The 25,509-nt window shown below is 47.8% G+C and overlaps 1 protein-coding gene across 1 annotated transcript in view; it reads right to left on the reverse strand.

The window, feature by feature from the left end:
* LOC140411190 (dynein axonemal heavy chain 8-like) overlaps positions 1-25,509 on the reverse strand; it is a 2,783,184-nt gene that overhangs the window by 1,849,697 nt on the left and 907,978 nt on the right. The gene's annotated exons all lie outside the window — the stretch shown is intronic.

Here is a 25,509-nt window from a genome sequence, read left to right on the forward strand (position 1 = left end):
GAGGTCAGTGGTATAAATCCTTACCTGGGATCTGAGGTCAGTGGTATAAATCCTTACCTGGGATCTGAGGTCAGTGGTATAAATCCTTATCTGCGAATCTGAGGTCAGTGTTATGAATCCTTACCTGGGGACCTGAGGTCAGTTGTATAAATCTTTACCTGGGGATCTGAGGTCAGTGGTATAAGTCCTTACCTAGGGATCTGAGGTCAGTGGTACAAATCCTTACCTGGGGATGAGGTCATCCTTACCTGGGGATCTGAGGTCAGGAGTATAAATACTTACCTGGGGATCTGAGGTCAGGGGTATAAATCCTTACCTGGGGATCTCAGGTCAGTGGTATAAATCCTTACCTGGGGATCTGAGGTCAGTGGTATAAATCCTTACCTGGGGATCTGAGGTCAGTGGTATAAATCCTTACCTGGGGATCTAAGGTCAGTTGTATAAAAACCTTACCTAGGGATCTTAGGTCAGTTGTATAAATCCTTACCTGGGGATCTGAGGTCAGTGGTATAAATCCTTACCTGGGGACCTGAGGTCAGTGGTATAAATCCTTACCTGGGGACCTGAGGTCAGTGGTATAAATCCTTACCTGGGGATCTGAGGTCAGTGGTATAAATCCTTACCTGGGGATCTGAGGTCAGTGGTATAAATCCTTACCTGGGGATCTGAGGTCAGTGGTATAAATCCTTACCTGGGGATCTGAGGTCAGTGGTATAAATCCTTACCTGGGGATCTGAGGTCAGTGGTATAAATCCTTACCTGGGGATCTGAGGTCAGTGGTATAAATCCTTACCTGGGGATCTGAGGTCAGTGGTATAAATCCTTACCTGGGGACCTGAGGTCAGTGGTATAAATCCTTACCTGGGGATCTGAGGTCAGTAGTATAAATCCTTACCTGGGGATCTGAGGTCAGTGGTTTAAATCATTACCTGGGGATCTGAGGTCAGTGGTATAAATCCTTACCTGGGGATCTGAGGTCAGTTGTACAAATCCTTACCTGGGGATCTGAGGTCAGTGGTATAAATCCTTACCTGGGGATCTGAGGTCAGTGGTATAAATCCTTACCTGGGCATCGGGATCTGTGATATAAATCCTTACCTTGGCATCGGGATCTGTGGTATAAATCCTTACCTGGGAATCTGAGGTCAGTTGTATAAATCTTTTCCTGGGGATTTGAGGTCAGTTGTATAAATCTTTACCTGGGAATCTGAGGTCAGTTGTATAAATCCTTACCTGGGGATCTGAGTTATACTCTCACTGTCACTGACTGAGTGTTCCGACTGGGGAAATGAAACTGAAAAGTGACATCACAGGAACGCTGCGATTTGATTAGCTAATAGGGAAGCCGTGCTTGCAAAATCCTCTTCAAATTACTGGTTAGAAATTGCTTTCAGACTGTGGTAATAATGAGAGACATAAAAATGCCATGATGAAAAAAGAGAAAGAAACCCAAATTAAAAATTAATTAAATAAAATAGAGGTGGAGCATTAAGTGATGCGTTGTTCCTGTGTTGACTTCTTTATTTCTACGTGAACCACATGCTGTTTCTTATATTGACGGAATGACCACACAACCAGTATATTCGTTCAAAAGACAGTTTATTCACAATCACAAGACTTATTTCGAAATGCAATTTTTGTGAGTGCCACGAAGAATCCAGCACGAGTTTTAAGGATACAAAGTAATAACATTTATTTACAATAACATATATATATAACAGCAGCAGCAACTTCCCTTGCTGCACACTCCTTCCTGCTGGTTCCAAACTGGCCAGCTTTATTTATACTTGGAGTTTACTAATGGCTTCTCCGCCCCCCTCATTGGGGAAGCTCATACTCCCACAGGATTGTGGGATTGTCATTAGTCCCCAGCCAATGGTAAGCAGGCAGGTTATAACAGCAATGATTCACGCGGCTACGCACTAAACCAGACATAATAACTAAGATGACCTTTACTTAACTTCGGGGTGACCGGCTCTGTGCAGGAGATAAGGCCTTTATCTGTGTCCACATGGGTCGGTTGGAAGTCTTCAGGTTTGTCCCGGCTAGGCTCGTCCTTCAGGTGGCGATCGTGGGTCCTTGAACTTGGCTGGTTGATATGCTGCAATTGGTCACACACAGGCCGGTCCAAAAGAGGCCGATCCCTAGTGCACAGGGCTTCTTATCCTTCTTTTCTTTCGGGCCCTTTTGGGCGGTCCTTTGGATCAATAGGGTTTCGATCACCCTCATTGATCCTGGCCAATTAAGGGGCGTATACCTCGGTGGCTGGGTGGGTCCTAGCTGTCACTGTCCCAGGCATGTTGGCCTTTCCAAATAAGGGGATGTGGCGCCAGTTAGTCTGCTACTGTTGTAGTTCCTTGATTTGAACTCTATTGTCCTGGGGGAAATGGTGATTGACTTTTAATGGGTGAAAATTTCATTCAGGTCTGGCTTCTTTGCACAATACACAGAGGCTGTGTCCTTGTCTGTATCCAAGTTGACTACAATTCCCATGGTCCTTTGCAGGTGGCCATTTTAGAAGGTTAAATCTGCATGATGTGAAAGCAGGTGGACCCCATTGTGGTTCCTAGTGACCACATCTGTAGGTTGCTTGAGGAACTCTGGACTTAGAGTTACTGAGCTGGATACTGAACTTCGGACGCTGTGACACATCAGGGAGGGGGAGAGGTACTTTGGCACTGTGGTCCAGGAAGATTGGGAAACTTTGAAATATAAACAAATGGATGCTAAAAAAGTAATAAAAAGAGCTTAGGTAAATTATGAAAGGAAACTAGCGCAAAATATCAAAAAGGCTAGCAAAAGCATCTGTAAGTACATAAAAGGGAAGCGAATCGCTAAACTGTAAGGGAAATAGACAGGCGGTTCTGCGGACGCAATCGAGACTCCAGAATGGTATGTTGCCTCCCTGGTGCAAGGGTCACGAATGTCTCGGAGCGGCTGCAGGACATTCTGGGGGGAGAGGGTGAACAGCCAGCTGTCGTGATGCACATAGGCACCAACGATATAGGTAAAAAACGGGACGAGGTCCTACAAGCTGAATTTAGGGAGCTAGGAGTTAAACTAAAAAGTAGGACCTCAAAGGTAGTAATCTCAGGATTGCTACCAGTGCCACGAGCTAGTCAGAGTAGGAATGTCAGGATAGAGAGGATGAATACGTGGCTCGAGAGATGGTGCAAGAGGGAGGGATTCAAATTCCTGGGACATTGGAACCAGTTCTGGGGGAGGTGGGACCAGTACAAACCGGACGGTCTGCACCTGGGCAGGACTGGAACCGATGTTTGCTAGAGCTGTTGGGGAGAGTTTAAACTAATGTGGCAGGGGGATGGGAACCGATGCAGGAAGTTGGAAGGTAGTAAAACAGGGACAGAAATAAAAGGCAGTAAGGGGGAAAGTGTAAGGCAGAGAAGCCACAGTCAAAAATCAAAAAGGGCGACAGTACAAGGTACAGTGACTGAGGGGAGCTCAGTGAATAGGACCAGGAATACTAAAGGAAATAAAACGGGAAGTGAAAACATTAATGGTAAGCGACGCGGCAGGTTGTTACAGGAAGATATGGGTTCAACGACAAGGAAAATTAGGAGAAAGGTTAAGAGGAAATATAACTTAGGAGAGGTTACTGATTGAGGTGTTAAGATTCAGAACAGAGGTAAAAAAGCCAACATAAGTGTACTTTACCTGAATGCTCGTAGTATTCGGAATAAGGTAAATGAGTTGATGGCGCAAATCATCGTGAATGACGATGATTTAGTGGCCATTACTGAAACATGGTTAAAGGATGGTCACGACTGGGAGTTAAATATCCGAGGGTATCAAACTTTTCGGAAGGACAGAGTGGATGGTAAGGGAAGTGGTGTAGCTCTGTTATTCAAGGATGACATCCGGGCAACAGTAAGGGATGACATCGGTGCTATGGAGGATAAGGTTGAATCCATTTGGGTGGAAATCAGGAATAGTAAAGCGAAAAAGTCACTGATAGGAGTAATCTATAGGCCACCAAATAGTAACATTATGGTGGGGCAAGCAATAAACAAAGAAATAACAGATGCATGTAGAAATGGTACAGCAGTTATCATGGGGGATTTTAATCTACATGTTGATTGGTTTAACCAGGTCGGTCAAGGCAGCCTTGAGGAGGAGTTTATAGAATGTATCCGCGATAGTTTCCTAGAACAGTATGTAATGGAACCTACGAGGGAACAAGCGGTCCTAGATCTGGTCCTGTGTAATGAGACAGGATTGATTCAGGATCTCATAGTTAGGGATCCTCTCGGAAGGAGCGATCACAATATGGTGGAATTTAAAATACAGATGGAGGGTGAGAAGGTAAAATCAAGCACTAGTGTTTTGTGCTTAAACAAAGGAGATTACAATGGGATGAGAGAAGAACTAGGTAAGGTAGACTGGGAGCAAAGACTTTATGGTGAAACAGTTGAGGAACAGTGGAGAACCTTCCAAGTGATTTTTCACAGTGCTCAGCAAAGGTTTATACCAACAAAAAAGACGGTAAAAAGAGGGAAAATCGACCGTGGATATCTAAGGAAATAAGGGAGAGTATCAAATTGAAGGAAAAAACATACAAAGTAGCAAAGATTAGTGGGAGGCTAGAGGACTGGGAAATCTATAGGGGGCAACAGAAAGCTACTAAAAAAGTTATAAAGAAGAGTAAGATAGATTATGAGAGTAAACTTGCTCAGAATATAAAAACAGATAGTAAAAGTTTCTACAAATACATAAAACAAAAAAGAGTGGCTAAGGTAAATATTGGTCCTTTAGAGGATGAGAAGGGAGATTTAATAATGGGAGATGAGGAAATGGTTGAGGAACTGAACAGGTTTTTTGGGTCGGTCTTCACAGTGGAAGACACAAATAACATGCCAGTGACTGATAGAAATGAGGCTATGACAGGTGAGGACCTTGAGAGGATTGTTATCACCAAGGAGGTAGTGATGGGCAAGCTAATGGGGCTAACGGTAGACAAGTCTCCTGGACCTGATGGAATGCATCCCAGAGTGCTAAAAGAGATGGCTAGGGAAATTGCAAATGCACTAGTGATAATTTACCAAAATTCACTAGACTCTGGGGTGGTCCCGGCGGATTGGAAATTAGCAAACGTGACACCACTATTTAAAAAAGGAGGTAGGCAGAAAGCGGGTAATTATAGGCCAGTGAGCTTAACTTCGGTAGTAGGGAAGATGCTGGAATCTATCATCAAGCAAGAAATAGCGAGGCATCTGGATGGAAATTGTCCCATTGGACAGACGCAGCATGGGTTCATAAAGGGCAGGTCGTGCCTAACTAATTTAGTAGAAGTTTTTGAGGACATTAACAGTGCGGTAGATAACGGGGAGCCAATGGATGTGGTATATCTGGATTTCCAGAAAGCCTTTGACAAGGTGCCACACAAAAGGTTGTTGCATAAGATAAAGATGCATGGCATTAAGGGGAAAGTAGTAGCATGGATAAGAGGATTGGTTAATTAATAGAAAGCAAAGAGTGGGGATTAATGGGTGTTTCTCTGGTTGGCAATCAGTAGCTAGTGGTGTCCCTCAGGGATCAGTGTTGGGCCCACAACTGTTCACAATTTACGTAGATGATTTGGAGTTGGGGACAAAGGGCAATGTGTCCAAATTTGCAGACGACACTAAGGTAAGTGGTAAAGCAAAAAGTGCAGAGGATACTGGAAGTCTGCAGAGGGATTTGGATAGGCTAAGTGAATGGGCTAGGGTCTGGCAGATGGAATACAATGTTGACAAATGTGAGGTTATCCATTTTGGTAGGAATAACAGCACAAGGGATTATTATTTAAATGATAAAATATTAAAACATGCTGCTGTGCAGAGAGACCTGGGTGTGCTAGTGCATGAGTCGCAAAAAGTTGGTTTTCAGGTGCAACAGGTGATTAAGAAGGCAAATGGAATTTTGTCCTTCATTGCTAGAGGGATGGAGTTTAAGACTAGGGAGGTTCTGCTGCAATTGTGTAAGGTGTTAGTGAGGCCACACCTGGAGTATTGTGTTCAGTTTTGGTCTCCTTACTTGAGAAAGGACGTACTGGCACTGGAGGGTGTGCAGAGGAGATTCACTTGGTTAATCCCAGAGCTGAAGGGGTTGGATTACGAGGAGAGGTTGAGTAGACTGGGACTGTACTCGTTGGAATTTAGAAGGATGAGGGGGGATCTTATAGAAACATATAAGATTATGAAGGGAATAGATAGGATAGATGCGGGCAGGTTGTTTCCACTGGCGGGTGAAAGCAGAACTAGGGGGCATAGCCTCAAAATAAGGGGAAGTAGATTTAGGACTGAGTTTAGGAGGAACTTCTTCACCCAAAGGGTTGTGAATCTATGGAATTCCTTGCCCAGTGAAGCAGTAGAGGCTCCTTCATTAAATGTTTTTAAGATAAAGATAGATAGTTTTTTGAAGAATAAAGGGATTAAGGGTTATGGTGTTCAGGCCGGAAAGTGGAGCTGAGTCCACAAAAGATCAGCCATGATCTCATTGAATGGTGGAGCAGGCTCGAGGGGCCAGATGGCCTACTCCTGCTCCTAGTTCTTATGTTCTAAACTGAATGTTGGCCCCTTGGAAGATGAAACTGGTGTGTTAATAGTGGGGAACACAGAAAGGGCAAAGATGCTAAATCAATACTTTGCCTCAGTTTTCACGGTGGGGGACACTTGTACCTTTCCTATAGGAACGGGCAATTCAGAGGTAATAGAAAGGGTGGAACTTAGAACAATCAACATCAACAGGGATACGATACTCAACAAACTCTTGGGATTGAGGGCAGACAAGTCCCTCGGGCATGTTAGCCTACACCTTAATGTGTTAAAGGAAGTGGCAGAGATAGTGGCATCATTAGTTATAATATTCCAAAATTCCCTGGACACGGGAAAGGTTCTAGTGGATTGAAAAAATGTTAACCTAATGCCCTTATTCAAAAAGGAAGGGAGGTAGAATGTGGGAAATTACAGACCAGTTAGTTTAACATTTGTTGATGGGAAATTGTTAGAATGAATTATCAAGGAAGTAATGTAAGGATATTTGGAAAGTGAAAACACTATTCATCAGATGCAGCAAGGTTATAAGGGCAAATCATGTTTGACTAATTTGCTAGAGTTCTTCGAAGATGTAACAAGCAAGATGGATAATGGGGATCCTGTAAATGCAGTATACTGGACTTCTCAAAGGCGTTTGATAAGGTGCCGCACAGAAGGTTAATTCACAAGATTAGATCACATGGGATTAGGGTCATTTAGTGGCTTGGATAGAAGACTGGTTGCCGGACAGAAGACAGAAAGTCGGGATAAATGGGCCTTTTTCTGTTTTGTGAGGGCCACGAAGAATCCAGCACGAGTTTGTAGAATCGAAAAGAAATAACATTATTTACAATTACATATATACAACAGCAGTACTCCACTACTGCTCTCTCCTCCAGCTGGTTCCACACAGGCCAGCTCTATTTATGCAGGTGACTCTGCTAATGATTTCTCCGCTCTCCTCATTGGGGGAGCTCATGCTCACTAAGGATTGTGGTATTGCCAATAGGCCCCAGCCAATAATAATTAGACAGGTTATAACATCCCTCCCCCCCAAAGTCTGAGGAATCCACTGAAGGTCCTGGCGAAGGAGGACGTCGGGCTCGTTTTGCAGCAGGCCGGGCACCATTTGCAGAAGGCGCCCGATCAGGCGTCGCATCACGAGAAGGCGAACGACACTTCCGCGATGAATGGCGTAACGCATGTACATCCATGAGCCGTGGGATCCCCCTTGGAGGCGGCCTGTGTCTCCATCCCGGAGACGGAGTCCAAAACCTCCGCCATATCTCGGCGTCCATATCCCCACGCAGTTCTGCAACAACCTGTGCAGTCTTTGAGTGCGGCACCAGAGGAAGATCGTGAGGATGAATCAACACTGTGTCTGGTCTCTGCAGCTGTAGAAGTGAGCTCTGGGGTGGGGAATCTGTTGAAGAGGCGGCCTTCTGGACCGAGCATGGTCTAAATGTTTGCGCTGGATACCACCCTGGGCTTGCACCTGGTAAGAGATTGGGCCCGTTCGTCGAAAGACAACATCAGGGACCCACTGGGTACCACCAGCAAGATTTTGGATCGGCCGATGCCGAGAAAGGCCATGCGCCTACCGTTCTTGCGTGCACTGTAGTTTTGTGCCAGTGTCCGGGAAAACCATGCTAAGGCGGGTGCGAAGTCTCCGGCCCATTAGGAGTTCTGCAGGAGTCACCAGTCACTGTGTGTGGAGTTGTCCTACATGAAAATAAGAAACGAGCCAGTCTAGTGTCCATAGATCCGGAAGACTGTGTCTTTAGGCCCTGTTTGAACGTTTGCACTGCGCGCTCTGCCAACCCATTGGAAGCCGTGTGGTACGGAGCTGTGCGGATATGGCTTATGCCGTTCATCTTCATGAACCTCGCAAACTCCTCACCATTGTCCATGATGAGAACCTCGGGGAGGCCATGCGTGCTGAAAGGCAAACGCATCTTCTCGATCGTTGCACGGGACGTTGTATCTGTCATCTTCTGCACCTCTAGCCATTCAGATTGGGCATCAATTAATAAAAGGAACATGGATCCTTGAATAGGGCCGGCGGAATCCACATGCAAGCGTGCCCAAGGCTGCCCTGGCCATTCCCAATGATGTATGGGCGTGGCCGGTGGAAGCTTCTGATGCTCCTGGCAAATGGAGCAGTTTTGGGCCACCTTCTCAATGTCGGCGTCGAGGCCTGACCACCAGACATAACTCCGGGCCAACATTTTCATTTTGGTCACATACGGATGCCCAATGTGCAAGTCCTTTAGCATCAGCTCCTGTCCTTTTTCCGGGACGACCACACGCGTCCCCCACTAGAGGATTCTGTCTTCCACGCTAAATTCGGACAGCTTGGAGGAAAATGCCCGTAACTCACCTGGGAGCTGTTGATGCAGCCCACCATACAGTACAATGTGCCAAACGTTTGACGGGACTGGATCCATCTAGGTCCACTCACGTATCTGCGATGCCGTGACAGACAAGGAGTCCATAAAATTTAAGGTTGCAACCACCTCACCTGTATTGGGGGGTCGACATGGGACCGGTTGACAAAGGCAATTGGCATCGGCATTCGATATCTGGTTTATGCTCCAGAGAATACTTGTAGGCAGCAAGCCCAGTGCTGGATCTGTGCAGAAGCAATGGGAGGAATTGGCTTATCCTCTCAGAAAAGTTCAAGCAGAGGCTTATGATCAGTCACGATCGTAACTGATCGGCCATAAACATACTAGTGGAAGCATTTCACCGCAAAGACCACTGCCAGGCCCTCCTTCTCGATCTGCACATACTTATTTTCCGCTATAGTCAATGTGCGGTAGGCCAAAGCTATCGGCTGCTCGGCTCCGTTCTCCATCTTATGGGACAGGACGGCCCCAATACCATATGGGAATGCATCACATGTGACGAGCAAAGGCTTTCGAGGATCATAGTGGGTTAGTAACCCAGACGAAGACAATTGTTGCTTTACCCGCCGGAAAGCGGTTTCTTGCGGCTGACCCCAAACCCAGGTGTGATTCTTTTTAACAGAAGGTGCAAGGGGCCAGGGTAGTTGCCAGATTGGGGAGGAACTTCTATTTTGATGAACCTGCAAGGACTACTCTCGGGTATGTGAAGACGGAGGATGATGGACGGCAGCTGCATTGTGTGGCAGCTCCCCGAGTGGCCCCCATTAAGATGATGGTACGGGTCAATGTTCACCCGCTTGAGATGGAGTTAGACACCGACGCAGTGGTCTCCGTAATTTCCCAGATAACATTCGACCACATCAAGCAAGGTATACAGACCCTGACATTGACTGATACACAGGCCACCTATAAGGGGGATCCATTGGACATTGCTGGGACTACAATGACCCCTGTTGCTTACGGACACCAGGAGGGGCGTTTCCCGCTTAACGTGGTGTGTGGCCACGGGCCCAGCCTGTTGGGTCAGGATTGGTTGTGCCATTTGCAGCTGCAGTGGCAGCACATTCTTCAAACAGGTTCTGGAGGGTTAACGAAGGAACGATACCCAGATGTGTTCCAGCCCGGTTTGGAGAAGATCTGGGTGATCTGGGTGTCCTCGTGCACGAGTCACAGAAAACTAGCATGCAGGTGCAGCAGATAGTAAAGAAAGTGAATGGAATGTTGGCATTTATAACAAAAGGAATTGAATATAAAGATAAGGGAGTTAAGGAAGGTTGTTGCAATTGTATAGGGTGTTGGTGAGACCCCACCTGGAGTATTGCGCACAGTTTGGTCCCCTTATTTGAGGAAAGATGTAGTGGCGTTGGTGGTATTCAGAGGAGGTTCACCAGATTGGTTCCAGAGATGAGGAGTGGGATTCTCCGTTGGCTGAAGCCAAAATCACGCAATGCGATTGGGCGGAGAATAGGTTCAGGTGCTAAAATCGCGGCGGGCACGGATTTGATGCCAAATCATAATTCGCTATCAGCTCGACGGCAGGATCAATGAAGTCCTGAACGCACGTGCAGTAAACACTGTTTGCATATCATTAGCAGGCCTGACCCGGTATTCTCCAGGCATTCACGATATGCCGCCACGATGGGCCGAGTTCCCGATGCCGTGGTTCACTTGTGCTTTTAAAAATCGTGAAACTGGCGTCGTGGCTGCTGAGCGAGAGAGAGGAGTTAAGGAAAGTGCCCAACATAGCCAAAATTTGCTGAAAGTTGTGCCGCTGGCCGAGGGGCTTCTCCCAGGGCCGGGGGGCATAGCGGGGGGGGGTGGCCAACTGGTGGGGTCGGGGTGGACGGGCGTGGAACACCATTGCCGTAGTTGCACACGCTGCTCACAGCTCACTGTGAACTTAGGGCCCCGGGTCGTACAGGTGTCCCTCCAGGGCACCCCCACAGGTGCCCTCTGGCCCCAGCTGACCCATGAGCTGTATGGATGCGCTCCAGCACAACCAGTGCCATCTTGTTGGCTGGGATAAGTGTGTGGGGATTGTAAATGTGTATATGCAGCTGCAGCCTGTCAGCCTCCCAAGTGTCAATCACGGACCCAGCGAATCCCGCACCATTTTTCATTGGAATCGATTGTGTTCCACATGGTGCCGGTGCTAGCCCCTCAACAGTTGCTTAATCGATCCAGGTTCGGCGCCAGTTTTTCTGTCATGAAAGTCCATGAATTCTGCATCGGCGCCAACACTTAGAGCTGGATTCTCCGTTTCAGTGGTTAAGTGCCGCCTCGAATAGAGAATTTGCGGGCATTTTACAACCAAATAATTGGTGCCGACCCCTCACCGATTCCGGGACTGGTGGGGGCTAGCAGCGCCGAAAACAGCCGGAGAATGGCCGTGTCCCTGCTTGCGCATGCGCACGGCGACGAATTGCAGCGGTTGCACGGTACAACATGCGAGCAGACCCGCCATCCGCGACCCCACAGGCAAACCCTGGCCACCCCCTGGCGACCCGCTCCCCTAGTTCCCCCAGCCTTTGAGGAAGACCATCCCACGGCCAGCGGCAGGGATCCCAGCAGAGTGTGGTGGCGTTGAACACAATCCGCAGCCGCCACGCCAGGTTCCCGACTGTTAAGACCACTCGTGACTGGCGCGGCCGGGAACTGGGCCCATTGGGGTGGAGCATCGCGGGAGGGCCTGCCAATGACTTGCCAACGCCGTTGCAACGGCGCGTGGCGCTTGATGCAATGATGCCATTTCAGAGGGGGCGGAGCATGGCTGACCGGTGTCAAATTGGCGCCGACCCTGATTTGGGCATCGGAGTCGATTCTCCGCCCGATCGCCGATTACGGTATCAACGTCGAGCAAGCTAGCCACACGGACCCCTGTCGACTATGGCAATGTCTGCAAGACATAATGGGCTACAAGATGAAGGCATGTAAAATTGCCTGCTCCAACGCATCCCTCCTTGATGAGCACAACGCATTCTATGCACTGTTTGAGCAAGAGGTCAGCAAGAGCATGCCCTCCACCCTAGAAGCCTTGGATTAACTTCGATCTGAGGTCACCATTTCAGATGTCAGTGCAGCCCTCTCGAAAGTCAACCCACGGAAAGCCACTGGCAAGGATGGGGTACCCGGACGAGCACTCAGGTCTTGGGCGGGGGTACTCGCAGACATCTTCAACCTCACTTTACTGAGGTCCCTATCTGCTTCAAGAAAACAACCATCATCCCTGTACCAAAGAAAAGCTAAGCAGCGTGCCTTAATGACTATCGTCCAGTGGCTCTGATATCCATCATCATGAAGTGCTTCGAAAGGTTAGTCATGGCTCCAATCAACTCCAGCCTCCCGGATTCCCTTGATCCACCGCTGCAACAGGTCCACAGCAGACGCCATCTCCCTGGCCCTGCACTCAACACTGGAACACCTAAAGAACAAAGACACCTGTGTCAGACTCCTATTTATTGACTGCAGCTCAGCCTTAAACACTGTTATTCCTACAACACTCATCTCCAAACTCCATGGCCTGGGCTTCGGTTCCTCCCTCTGCGACTGGATCTTGAACTTCCTAACCCACAGGCCACAATCAGTAAGGATAGACAACAACACCTCCTCCACGATCATCCTCAACACCGGTGCCACACAAGGCTGTGTCCTCAGCCCCCTACTATACTCCTTGTACACCTATGACTATGACCAAATTCCCCTCCAACTCGATTTTCAAATTTGCTGATGACACCACCGTAGTGGGGCGGATCTCAAACAATGACGAGAAAGAGTACAAGAATGAGATAGAGAATCTGGTGAACTTGTGCGACGACCATAATCTGTGCCTCAATGCCAACAAAACAAAGGAGATTATCATTGACCTCAGGAAGCGTAGTGGAGAACATGCCCCTGTCTACATCAATGGGAACGAAATAGAAAGGATTGAGAGCTTCAAGTTTTTAGGTGTCCAGATCACCAACAACCTGTCCTGGTCCCTCCAGCCAGACACTATAGTTAAGAAAGCCCATCAACGACTCTACTTTCTCAGAAGACTAAAACTTTTTGGCATATCAGCTATGATTCTCACCACCTTTTGTAGATGCACCATGGAAAGCATTCTTTCTGCTTGTATCACAGCTTGATATGGATCCTGCTCTGCCCAAGACCGCAGGAAACTAGAAAAGGTTGTGAATGTAGCCCAATCCATCACGCAAACCAGCCTCCCATCCATAATAATAATAGCTTACTGTCACAAGCAGGCTTCAATGAAGTTACTGTGAAAAGCCCCGAGTCGCCACATTCCGCGCCTGTTCGGAGAGGCCGGTTCAGGAATTGAACCCGCGCTGCTGATCTTGTTCTGCATTTCAAGCCAGCTGTTTAGCCCACTGTGCTAAATTGGCACCTGTGGACTCTGTTTACAATTCCCGCTGCCTCGGAAAGGTAGCCAGCATAATTAAGGACCCCAGGCACCTTGGACATACATTCTTCCACCGTCTTCTGTCAGGAAAAAGATACCAAAGTTTGAGGTCACGTACCAACCGACTCAAGAACAGCTTCTTCCCTACTGCCATCAGACTTTTGAATGGACCTACGTCGTATTAAGTTGATCTTTTCTCTACACCCTAGCTATGATTGTAACATTACATTCTGCAGTCTCTCCTTCTTTCCGTATGAATGGTATGCATTGTCTGTATCGCGTGCAAGAAACAATACTTTTCACGGTATACTAATACATGTGACAATAATACCATGGATCACCATGGATGTGCAATCTCTCTACACCTCCATCCCATACCAGGGTGGCCTGAGAGCTCTTCGCTTCTTTCTTGAAAAGAGGCCCGGACAATTCCCACCCACCACCACTCTCCTCCGCCTAGCTGAACTTGTTCTATCTCTCAACACCTTCTCTTTTAACTCATCCCACTTTCTCCAAATCAAAGGTGTAACAATGGGTACCGGCATGTGTCCTAGCTACGCTTGCCTTTTTATGGGGTATGTGGAACATTCCTTATTCCAGGCCTACCCTAATCCCCTCCCACAACGCCTTTACCAATATATTGATGACTATTTTGGTGCCGCTTCATGCTCTCGTCCGGACCTGGTAAAATTCATCAGCTTTGCTTCCAGTTTCCACCCCTCCATCACTTTCACCTGGTCCATCTCAGACACTTCCTTTCCCTTCCTTGATCTTTCTGTCTCCATTTCCGGCAATAACGATCTACTAATATCCACTGCAAGCCCACTGACTACCACAGCTATCTGGACTACAGCTCTTTGCACCCTACACCCTGTAAGGACTCCATCCCTTTCTCTCGACTCCTTCGCCTCCGTCGCATTTGCTCCAATGATGCCACTTTCCAAAATGGTGCTTCGAAAATGTGTTCCTTCTTCCTCAACCGTGATTTCCCACCTACAGTTGTTGACACGGCCCTCAACAGTGTGCGGTCTATCTCCCACGGCACTACCCTCGCCCCCTCCCCTCCCTCCCAGAACAAGAATAGAGTCCCCCTCGTTCTCACATTTCATCCCACCAGCCTCCGTAAGCAAAGCATAATCCTCCGCTATTTTCGCTAACTCCAGCGTGATGCCACCACCAAACACATCTTCCCTTCACTCCCTCTGTCAGCATTCCGCAGAGACCATTCCCTCCAAGGTAATCTAGTCCAGTCCTCCACCATACACAGTACCTCTCCCATTACCCATGGCACCTTCCCATGCAATCGCAGAAGGTGTAACACCTGCCCCTTTACCTCCTCCATGCTTAACATCCCAGACCCAAAACACTCATTCCAGGTTAAGCAGCGTTTCACTTGCATCTCTTCCAATTTGATCCACTGCATTCGCTGCTCCCAATGTGGTCTCCTCTATATCGGAGAGACCAAACGCAGACTGGGTGATCGCTTTGCTGAGCATCTTCGGTCTGTGCGCATTCAGGACCCTGACCCTCCCGTTCCTTGTCATTTTAGCAAAAGTCCCTGCTCCCATGCCCACATGTCAGTCCTTGGCCTGCTGCAAAGTTCCAGTGAAGCTCAACGCAAACTGGAGGAACAACATCTCATCGTCCGGTTAGGCACGTTACAGCCTTCCAGTCTCAACATCGAATTCAACAACTTCAGATGATTAGCTCTACCCATTTGTTTTCATCCCATTTCATTTTAACTGTCTTTTACCATTTTTTTCTTTCTTGTCTTTCTTAATATATATGACCCCCCCTATCTTATCCACCTTTCCTTACCCTTTCTCCTCTTTGCTTCCCCCTTCCCCTTCCCCCCACATCTTCATCTGTCACAGTTCACCCTCTGATGTTAGTTTCTCTGCTGTTTGGCCTTTCACACCTTTTATTCTCTCTGGGGACTGCCATTAGCACTCTTTCCCCTTGGTTTCTGTGGCCATTAGCACCCAGTTTTCCTGGGTTTCTGTGGCTATGACTCATCTTTCATTCTCACTCCACAGTATAACTATTTCCCACTTTCTCTTGTCTGTTAGCTTTGACAAAGAGTCATTGGACTCGAAACGTTAGCTATTTTCTCTCCCTACAGATGCTGAGATTTTCCAGCATTTTCTCTTTTGTGACAATAATGAATCAAATCAAATCAAAATCCCGCCTTTAGTCTCAGAAGCAGAGAATCCTGCCCAAGGGATTTGTTGTCGTATGAAGAGAGATTGAGCAGTTTAGGACTATACACTCTAGAATTTAGAAGAATGATGCGAGATCAAATTGAGGTATACAAGATGATAAAGTAGACGTGGAGCGAATGCTTCTTCTTGTGGGGCATTCTAGAATGAGTGGTCATAGTCTGAGGATAAGAGGTAGCAAATTTAAACGGAGATGAGGATAAACTACTCCCAAAGGGTTGTGAATCTGGAATTCACTACCCCAGAGTGCGGTGATGCAGGGACAGTGAGTAAATTTAAGGAGGAATTAGACAGATTTTTAATTGGTGATGGATTGAAGGGTTGTGGAGAACGGGCAGGACGGTGGAGTTAAGGCCAGGATGAGATCAGCCATGAGCGAATGGTGGCACAGACTTAATGGGCCAAATGGCCTAATTCTGCTCCTATATCTTATGAACCTTGGTGCCAGAATGACTGCTGGGCCGGGAATTGCTCAGAATTCTCGGCAGCCGAGTGCTGGCCCGTTAGCATGTCCTGAATTGCTTCACAAATACCCCCAACGGGAACGCGAACTGCACACAATTCAGTCCTGGCACTTTTGCTCACATGTGTATTTTCACTTTTCCAGTGGTGTTGGCTTCATAAGGCAAGATGGACATGCAGATATGAACCATTGTTGTAGGCAATGGTACAGAACTGCAAGCAGAAGCATTGTGGATGAGGCCAGGTGCCCAACCAGGGCAGAGCTCTTTTATCTGTGTGGTTGCTAGTCAGATGTCAAAGAAAAGACTGAGCTGTGCAGCGCTTGTTCAACAATTTGGAACATTAGGTAACATGACATCACCAACCTCTACCTGGGCTCAGAGACAAAAATAATTACATTTCATTCTTTTATGTGGTTGTAGGAAATAAAAGCAGAAAGTAAAGAAGCATGTATTCATTTTCTCATTCATTCTAGAGTCAAACACTCAGCCAGCAGGGGAAATTACTGTGCCCTGCTACATTTCTGGGGTTTAAATCTGGGATAGGACATCAGCAAGGATATTGGGCTGGATTCTCCAATTTGAAGACTAAGTGCTGATGCCAGCGTGGGAACAGTGGCATTTTACACGCAAAAAAACAGTGCAAAAGCAGCACTGATCCTCTGTCTGGTGGGGGGGCTAGCAGGAATGCAGCGCTGCTGGCTTTACCTGCGGATACTGCCGGAGAATTGCTGGGTCAATGGCCGCGCATGCGCTGCCAGAAACTGCCCCATGTAATCAGCTTCGCCACCCTCGGACCACCCCCCAACCAGCGACCCAGCTCCCACCAAAGCCCCGTCTGCCCGCAGAATGGCTCCGCTCGGCCTGTGGCGGCGCTGGACTCAGTCCGCAGCTGCCACACCGGGTTCACGAATATAAAAAGGATAAGTGTTTCACGCAGTCGGGAACCTGGTCCATTGGGAGCAGAGCATCGGGGGAGGGCCTCAGGTGACGTCCTGAGGCCGCCCCGACGGCATTGCAAAAGCAGCACCGCCCCCGATTCCGGTGCAAACGGGGATTCTCCGGCCGATCACCGAACGTAATTTCGCTGTTGACGACCGGGGAATCCAGCCGATTGTCTTTCCTGGAATGTGGAATGTTATGGTGATCTGAGAATGTTTAAATGTATTGCTGAGTGAAGTCTATTCGCGGGGGCAGAGTTCTAGATTTTCCGCTGTTGGGGATCGGGCATAAACAACGCCATGATTTTAAAAACGCCGTGCCTACCCTTTAGATTGTGCAGCTTCTAAAGTATCTGGAGGTTTTCCATGGTGGTTCGCACTCAGGGGGTGAGTAATGATCATGCTGCTCAGGGCTACCTGCAGAAGAATTCTGGGCCTCTCACTCTGTGAATGCCAGTTCCTTTGATCATAGGGTTGAACAATACTTGTCCAACTCTCCCCACCAACCCTCCACCAATCCAGATTCCTTATTTAGACTTACTGCATCTTGCTCAAATAATCTGTATCCCTCCATTCCCCGCCGATTCATGTGGCACAGGGTGGGGGTTCGGCCTCTCCGCGATTTCGGTGCTGACTCAGTTCTATTTTACCATGTACTTCCAAGCACATTGCGATCTCATCTTTAATAACAGACTCTAAAATCTTATCAATGACCAACATCAGGCTTATCGGCCTATAATTTCCACTCTCTCTTCTTAAACAGTGGTGTTACAGTAGCCACTTTCCAGTCCTTTGGGACCCTTCCTGCCCCCAGTGATTCCTGAAAGATCACTACCAATGCCTCCACAAATTCCTCAGATATCTCTTTCAGGACCCTGCGGTGTAGACCATCTGGTCCAGGTGACGTATCCACCTTCAGACCTTTCAGTTTCCCCAGAACCTTCTCCTTAGTGATGGCCACTGCCCTCACCTCTGCCCCCTGATTTTCCTGGAGCTCTGGCACCCCACTGGTGTCTTCCACCGTGAAGACTGATGCAAAGTAATTATTCAGTTCATCTACCATTTCTTTCCTATTATTACTTCTCCAGTCACGTTATCCAGTGGTCCAATGTCTATTTTTGCCTCTCTCTTACCTTTTATATATTGAAAGAAACTCTTCCTATCTTCTTGTATATTACGAGCTAACTTGCACTCATATTTCATTCTCTCCCTTATTAATGATTCCCAATCCTCTGGCTTCCCACTAATGCTTGCCACTTTATTTGCTTTTTCTTTTTCTTTTATGCTGTCCTTGACTTCCCTCGTCAACCATGGATGCCTTTTCCTGCCCTTAGCATGCTTCCTCCTCCTTGGGATGGTTTCTGCTCTGCCTCCCAAATAACCCCCCAAAACTCCTGCCATTGCTGTACCACTGTCTTCCCTGCGAGTCTACCTTTCCAATCAACTCTGGCCAGCTCCTTCCTCATGTCTTTGTAATTAGGGGCTGGTTTAGCACAGTGAGCTAAACAGCTGGCTTGTAATGCAGAACAAGGCCAGCAGCGTGGGTTCAATTCCCATACCAGCCTCCCCGAACAGGCGCCGGAATGTGGCGACTAGGGGCTTTTCACAGTAATTTCATTGAAGCCTACTTGTGACAATAAGCAACTATTATTATTAGTTCCCCTTAATTAATTGTAAAACCGTTACATCTGACTCCAGCTTCTCACTCTCAAACTGCAGAGTAAATTCTGTCATATTGTGGTCACTGCTCCCTAAGGATTCCTTCACCTTAAGATCCCTAATTAAGTCTGCCTCATTACACATCACTAAATCCAGAATTGCCTGTTCCCTAGTGGGCTCTACCACAAGCTGCTCCAAAAAACCATCTCTTAAACTTTCCACAAATTCCTTTTCTTGGGATCCACTATCAACCTGATTTTCCCAGTCCACCTGCATATTGAAGTCCCCCATGATTATTGTGATATTGCTTTTTTATATGCTTTCTCTTTCTCCTGATTTATTTTCTGCCCTACATCCTGACTACTGCTCGGGAGCCTGTACATAACTCCCATCAGGGTTTTTTTACCTTTGCGATTCCTCAACTCTACCCACAGAGATTCTATGTCTTCTGATTCTATATCACTCCTTGCTGTCGATTTTAACTTCATTCCTTACTAACAATGTGACCCCGTCCTCTTTGCTCATCTGCCTGTCCTTTCGATAGGACACATATCCTTGTATATTTAGATCCCAGCCCTGATCCTCTTGCAGCCATGTTTCTGTGATGCCCAGAACATCGTACCGGCCAATTTCAATGTGAGCAACAAGCTCATTTACCTTGTTCTGCATACTGCGTGCATTAAGGTACAATTCCCTCAGTCCTGCATTGACCACCTTCCTTTTCACACTTGCCACCTTTTTTGCTCTGCCTGAGGATGATGTTGTTCTCTTATTTTTGTTCTCTATTTCCCCTTCAGTTATGACACCTTCTAAGCTAACGCTCTGGTTCCCACCCCCCTGCCATATTAGTTTAAATCCTCCTGAGTGACACCAGCAAACCTCCCAGCCAGGATATCGGTGCCCCTCGAGTTTAGATGCAATCCGTCCTTCTTGTACAGGTCGTACATGCCCCAGAAGAGATCCCAATGGTCCAGAAATCTGAAACCCTTGCTCCTATACCACTGGTTTAGCCACGTGTTTAACAAAGAACAAAGAAATGTACAGCACAGGAACAGGCCCTTCGGCCCTCCAAGCCCGTGCCGACCATACTGCCCGACTAAACTACAATCTTCTACACTTCCTGGGTCCGTATCCTTCTATTCCCATCCTATTCATATATTTGTCAAGATGCCCCTTAAATGTCCCTATCGTCCCTGCTTCCACTACCTCCTCCGGTAGCGAGTTCCAGGCACCCACTACCCTCTGCGTAAAAAACTTGCCTCGTACATCTACTCTAAACCTTGCCCCTCTCACCTTAAACCTATGCCCCCTAGTAATTGACCCCTCTACCCTGGGGAAAAGCCTCTGACTATCCACTCTGTCTATGCCCCTCATAATTTTGTATACCTCTATCAGGTCGCCCCTCAACCTCCTTTGTTCCAGAGAGAACAAACCGAGTTTATTCAATCGCTCCTCATAGCTTATGCCCTCCATACCAGGCAACATTCTGGTAAATCTCTTCTGCACCCTCTCTAAAGCCTCCACATCCTTCTGGTAGTGTGGCGACCAGAATTGAACACTATACTCCAAGTGTGGCCTAACTAAGGTTCTATACAGCTGCAACATGACTTGCCAATTCTTATACTCAATGCCCCGGCCAATGAAGGCAAGCATGCCGTATGCCTTCTTGACTACCTTCTCCACCTGTGTTGCCCCTTTCAATGACCTGTGGACCTGTACTCCTAGATCTCTTTGACTTTCAATACTCTTGAGGGTTCTACCATTCACTGTATATTCCCTACCTGCATTAGCCCTTCCAAAATGCATTACCTCACATTTGTCCAGGTTAAACTCCATCTGCCATCTCTCCGCCCAAGTCTCCAGACAATCTAAATCCTGCTGTATCCTCAGACAGTCCTCATCGCTATCCGCAATTCCACCAACCTTTGTGTCGTCTGCAAACTTACTAATCAGACCAGTTACATTTTCCTCCAAATCATTTATATATACTACAAAGAGCAAAGGTCCCAGCACTGATCCCTGTGGAACACCACTGGTCACAGCCCTCCAATTAGAAAAGCATCCCTCCATTGCTACCCTCTGCCTTCTATGGCCTAGCCAGTTCTGTATCCACCTTGCCAGTTCACCCCTGATCCCGTGTGACTTCACCTTTTGTACTAGTCTACCATGAGGGACCTTGTCAAAGGCTTTACTGAAGTCCATATAGACAACATCTACTGCCCTACCTGCATCAATCATCTTAGTGACCTCCTCGAAAAACTCTATCAAGTTAGTGAGACACGACCTCCCCTTCACAAAACCGTGCTGCCTCTCACTAATACGTCCATTTGCTTCCAAATGGGAGTAGATCCTGTCTCGAAGAATTCTCTCCAGTAATTTCCCTACCACTGAAGTAAGGCTCACCGGCCTGTAGTTCCCGGGATTATCCTTGCTACCCTTCTTAAACAGAGGAACAACATTGGCTATTCTCCAGTCCTCCGGGACATCCCCTGAAGACAGCGAGGATCCAAAGATTTCTGTCAAGGCCTCAGCAATTTCCTCTCCAGCCTCCTTCAGTATTCTGGGGTAGATCCCATCAGGCCCTGGGGACTTATCTACCTTAATATTTTTTAAGACACCCAACACCTCGTCTTTTTGGATCACAATGTGACCCAGGCTATCTACACCCCCTTCTCCAGACTCAACATCTACCAATTCCTTCTCTTTGGTGAATACTGATGCAAAGTATTCATTTAGTACCTCGCCCATTTCCTCTGGCTCCACACATAGATTCCCTTGCCTATCCTTCAGTGGGCCAACCCTTTCCCTGGCTACCCTCTTGCTTTTTATGTACGTGTAAAAAGCCTTGGGATTTTCCTTAACCCTATTTGCCAATGACTTTTCATGACCCCTTCTAGCCCTCCTGACTCCTTGCTTAAGTTCCTTCCTACTTTCCTTATATGCCACACAGGCTTCGTCTGTTCCCAGCCTTTTAGCCCTGACAAATGCCTCCTTTTTCTTTTTGACGAGGCCTACAATATCACTCGTCATCCAAGGTTCCCGAAAATTGCCGTATTTATCTTTCTTCCTCACAGGAACATGCCTGTCCTGTATTCCCTTCAACTGACACTTGAAAGCCTCCCACATGTCAGATGTTGATTTGCCCTCAAACATCCGCCCCCAATCTATGTTCTTCAGTTCCCGCCTAATATTGTCATAATTAGCCTTCCCCCAATTTAGCACATTCATCCTCGGACCACTCTTATCCTTGTCCACCAGTACTTTAAAACTTACTGAATTGTGGTCACTGTTACCGAAATGCTCCCCTACTGAAACATCTACCAACTGGCCGGGCTCATTCCCCAATACCAGGTCCAGTACTGCCCCTTCCCTAGTTGGACTGTTTACATATTGTTTTAAGAAGCCCTCCTGGATGCTCCTTACAAACTCCGCCCCGTCTAAGCCCCTGGCACTAAGTGAGTCCCAGTCAATATTGGGGAAGTTGAAGTCTCCCATCACCACAACCCTGTTGTTTTTACTCTTTTCCAAAATCTGTCTACCTATCTGCTCCTCTATCTCCCGCTGGCTGTTGGGAGGCCTGTAGTATACCCCCAACATTGTGACTGCACCCTTCTTATTCCTGATCTCTACCCATATAGCCTCACTGCCCTCTGAGGTGTCCTCTCGCAGTATAGCTGTGATATTCTCCCGAACAAGTAGCGCAACTCCGCCTCCCCTTTTACATCCCCCTCTATCCCGCCTGAAACATCTAAATCCTGGAACGTTTAGCTGCCAATCCTGCCCTTCCCTCAACCAGGTCTCTGTAATGGCAATAACATCATAGTTCCAAGTAGTAATCCAAGCTCTGCTCTGCCTCAGAGCCACACTGTCCCTATTCCCTAGTTCTCCCTCAATGCTCTCACCTTCTGACCTATTGCTCCCGTACCCACCCCCCTGCCATACTAGTTTAAACCCTCCCGTGTGACACTAGCAAACCTCGCGGCCAGGATATTTATGCCTCTCCGGTTTAGATGCAACCCGTCCATCTTATACAGGTCACACCTGCCCCGGAAGAGCTCCCAGTGGTCCAGAAAACGGAAACCCTCCCTCCTACACCAGCTGTTTAGCCACGTGTTTGTCTGCTCTATCTTCCTATTTCTAGCCTCACTGGCACGTGGCACAGGGAGTAATCCCGAGATTACAACCCTCGAGGTCCTGTCTTTTAACTTTCTGCCTAGCTCCCTGAACTCCTGCTGCAGGACCTCATGCCCCTTCCTGCCTATGTCGTTAGTACCAATATGTACAACGACCTCTGCCTGTTTGCCCTCCCCCTTCAGGATTCCCTCTACCCGTTCGGAGACATCCTGGACCCTGGCACCAGGGAGGCAACATACCATCCTGGAGTCTCTTTCACGTCCACAGAAGCGCCTATCTGTGCCCCTGACTATAGAGTCCCCTATTACTATTACTCTTCTGCGCTTTGACCCTCCCTTCTGAACATCAGAGCCAGCCGTGGTGCCACTGCTCTGGCTGCTGCTGTTTTCCCCTGATAGGCTATCCCCCCCGACAGTATCCAAAGGGGTATATCTGTTCGAGAGGGGGACAACCACAGGGGATTCCTGCACTGACTGCCTGCCCTTTCTGGTGGTCACCCATTTCTCTGCCTGCACCTTGGGTGTGACCACATTTACATAACTGCGATCTATGACGCTTTCCGCCACCTGCATGCTCCTAAGTGCATCCAATTGCTGCTCCAACCGAACCATGCGGTCTGTGAGGAGCTCCAGTTGGGTGCACTTTCTGCAGATGAAGCCACCCGGGACGCTGGAAGCCTCCCGGACCTGCCACATCTCACAGTCAGAGCACAGCACCCCTCTAACTGACATTGCGTCAATTAATTAAAATTAAAATTTGTCTCTTTGTTTTTTTTTTAAAATACTTTTTTTTTTTTAAATTGCAAAGTTACTGTCAACTATCTGTTTCCTAGCACTAGATTTCTAATAGAAATGCGATAGCTAACTATAATACTCTCCGATCTCTGGCTTAGATATCCTCTAAATTATAATTAAGTTATTATGTTTAATTAGTTCCCAAATACTCAAATTTTTTTTAAATTTAGGTTAGAATCCCAACCAGCCACTCAGGTCACAGCTTTTCTGTGATGTCGCTTCAATTTCCCCCCGACACACACAATTTGAAAAAAGGTATAAAAGTAAAAATCACTTACTTGCCTTCTGAGTGTCTGAGATGTTCTCAGGTTCTCTCGCTCACAGAGACTGCTCCTCCACCACCGATCCTTGACCTGCACAATGCTAATAATATAATAATATAATATGGCACTTACCTTACACCAATGGGTCTTATTATTAGGTTAGAGGAGGAGGGCGGGTGGGAGACACTACACGTGTAGTGTCTCGGGTTTCCTCTCCACCAGAATTTATTGGTTGGGGGGGGGCACTTGCCAGAGGTAGAACTTCCGGTTCCCGCCTTATATAAAAACAAATAAAACTGAAAAGAAGAACAGACACGGGACCAGGCAAGGCTTTTTAAACTAACTACTCACCTCCCAGAAGGCCCCTGCGCACCGCTGCCGCCGAAATCCAAAGGGCTGCTCCTGTAAAGGTAAGGTTTTTAAACTAACTACTCACCTCCCAGAAGGCCCCTGCGCACTGCTGCCGCCGAAATCCAAAGGGCTGCTCCTGTAAAGGTAAGGTTTTTAAACTAACTACTCACCTTCAAGAAGGCCCCTGCGCACCGCTGCCGCCGAAATCCAAAGGGCTGCTCCTGTAAAGGTAAGGTTTTTAAACTAACTACTCACCTCCAAGAAGGCCCCTGCGCACCGCTGCCGCCGAAATCCAAAGGGCTGCTCCTGTAAAGGTAAGGTTTTTAAACTAACTACTCACCTCCAAGAAGGCCCCTGCGCACCGCTGCCGCCGAAATCCAAAGGGCTGCTCCTGTAAAGGTAAGGTTTTTAAACTAACTACTCACCTCCCAGAAGGCCCCTGCGCACTGCTGCCGCCGAAATCCAAAGGGCTGCTCCTGTAAAGGTAAGGTTTTTAAACTAACTACTCACCTCCAAGAAGGCCCCTGCGCACCGCTGCCGCCGAAATCCAAAGGGCTGCTCCTGTAAAGGTAAGGTTTTTAAACTAACTACTCACCTCCCAGAAGGCCCCTGCGCACCGCTGCCGCCGAAATCCAAAGGGCTGCTCCTGTAAAGGTAAGGTTTTTAAACTAACTACTCACCTCCAAGAAGGCCCCTGCGCACCGCTGCCGCCGAAATCCAAAGGGCTGCTCCTGTAAAGGTAAGGTTTTTAAACTAACTACTCACCTCCCAGAAGGCCCCTGCGCACTGCTGCCGCCGAAATCCAAAGGGCTGCTCCTGTAAAGGTAAGGTTTTTAAACTAACTACTCACCTCCCAGAAGGCCCCTGCGCACCGCTGCCGCACCTCTCCCTTTAACTCCACTGTCCTCCTATTTCTAGCCTCATTGGCACGTGGCACAGGAAGTAATCCTGAGATTATAACCCTCGAGGTCCTGCTTCTTAGCTCACTGCCTAACTCCCTGAACTCATTCTGCAGGACCTCATCACTCTTCCTGCCAATGTCGTTAGTACCTATGTGTTCTACGATCCCTGGTTGTTCACCCTCCCCCTTCAGCATGCCCTGTGTTCGTTCAGAGACATCCTTGACCCTGGCACCGGGGAGGCAACACACCATCCTAGAGTCTCTTTCACTTCCACAGAAGCACCTATCTGTGCCCCTTACGATAGAGTCCCCTATAACTATCGCTTTCCTGCATTTTGCCCTCCTCTGCTGAGCAACAGAGCCAGTTGTGGTGCCACTGTTCTGGCTGCTGTTGTTTTCCACTGATAGGCTATCCCCCCCAACTGTATCCAAAAAGGTAATCCTGT

The sequence above is a fragment of the Scyliorhinus torazame genome, chromosome 4 (genome assembly GCF_047496885.1).
Source record: "Scyliorhinus torazame isolate Kashiwa2021f chromosome 4, sScyTor2.1, whole genome shotgun sequence".
NCBI classification, from domain to species: Eukaryota; Metazoa; Chordata; class Chondrichthyes; order Carcharhiniformes; family Scyliorhinidae; genus Scyliorhinus; species Scyliorhinus torazame.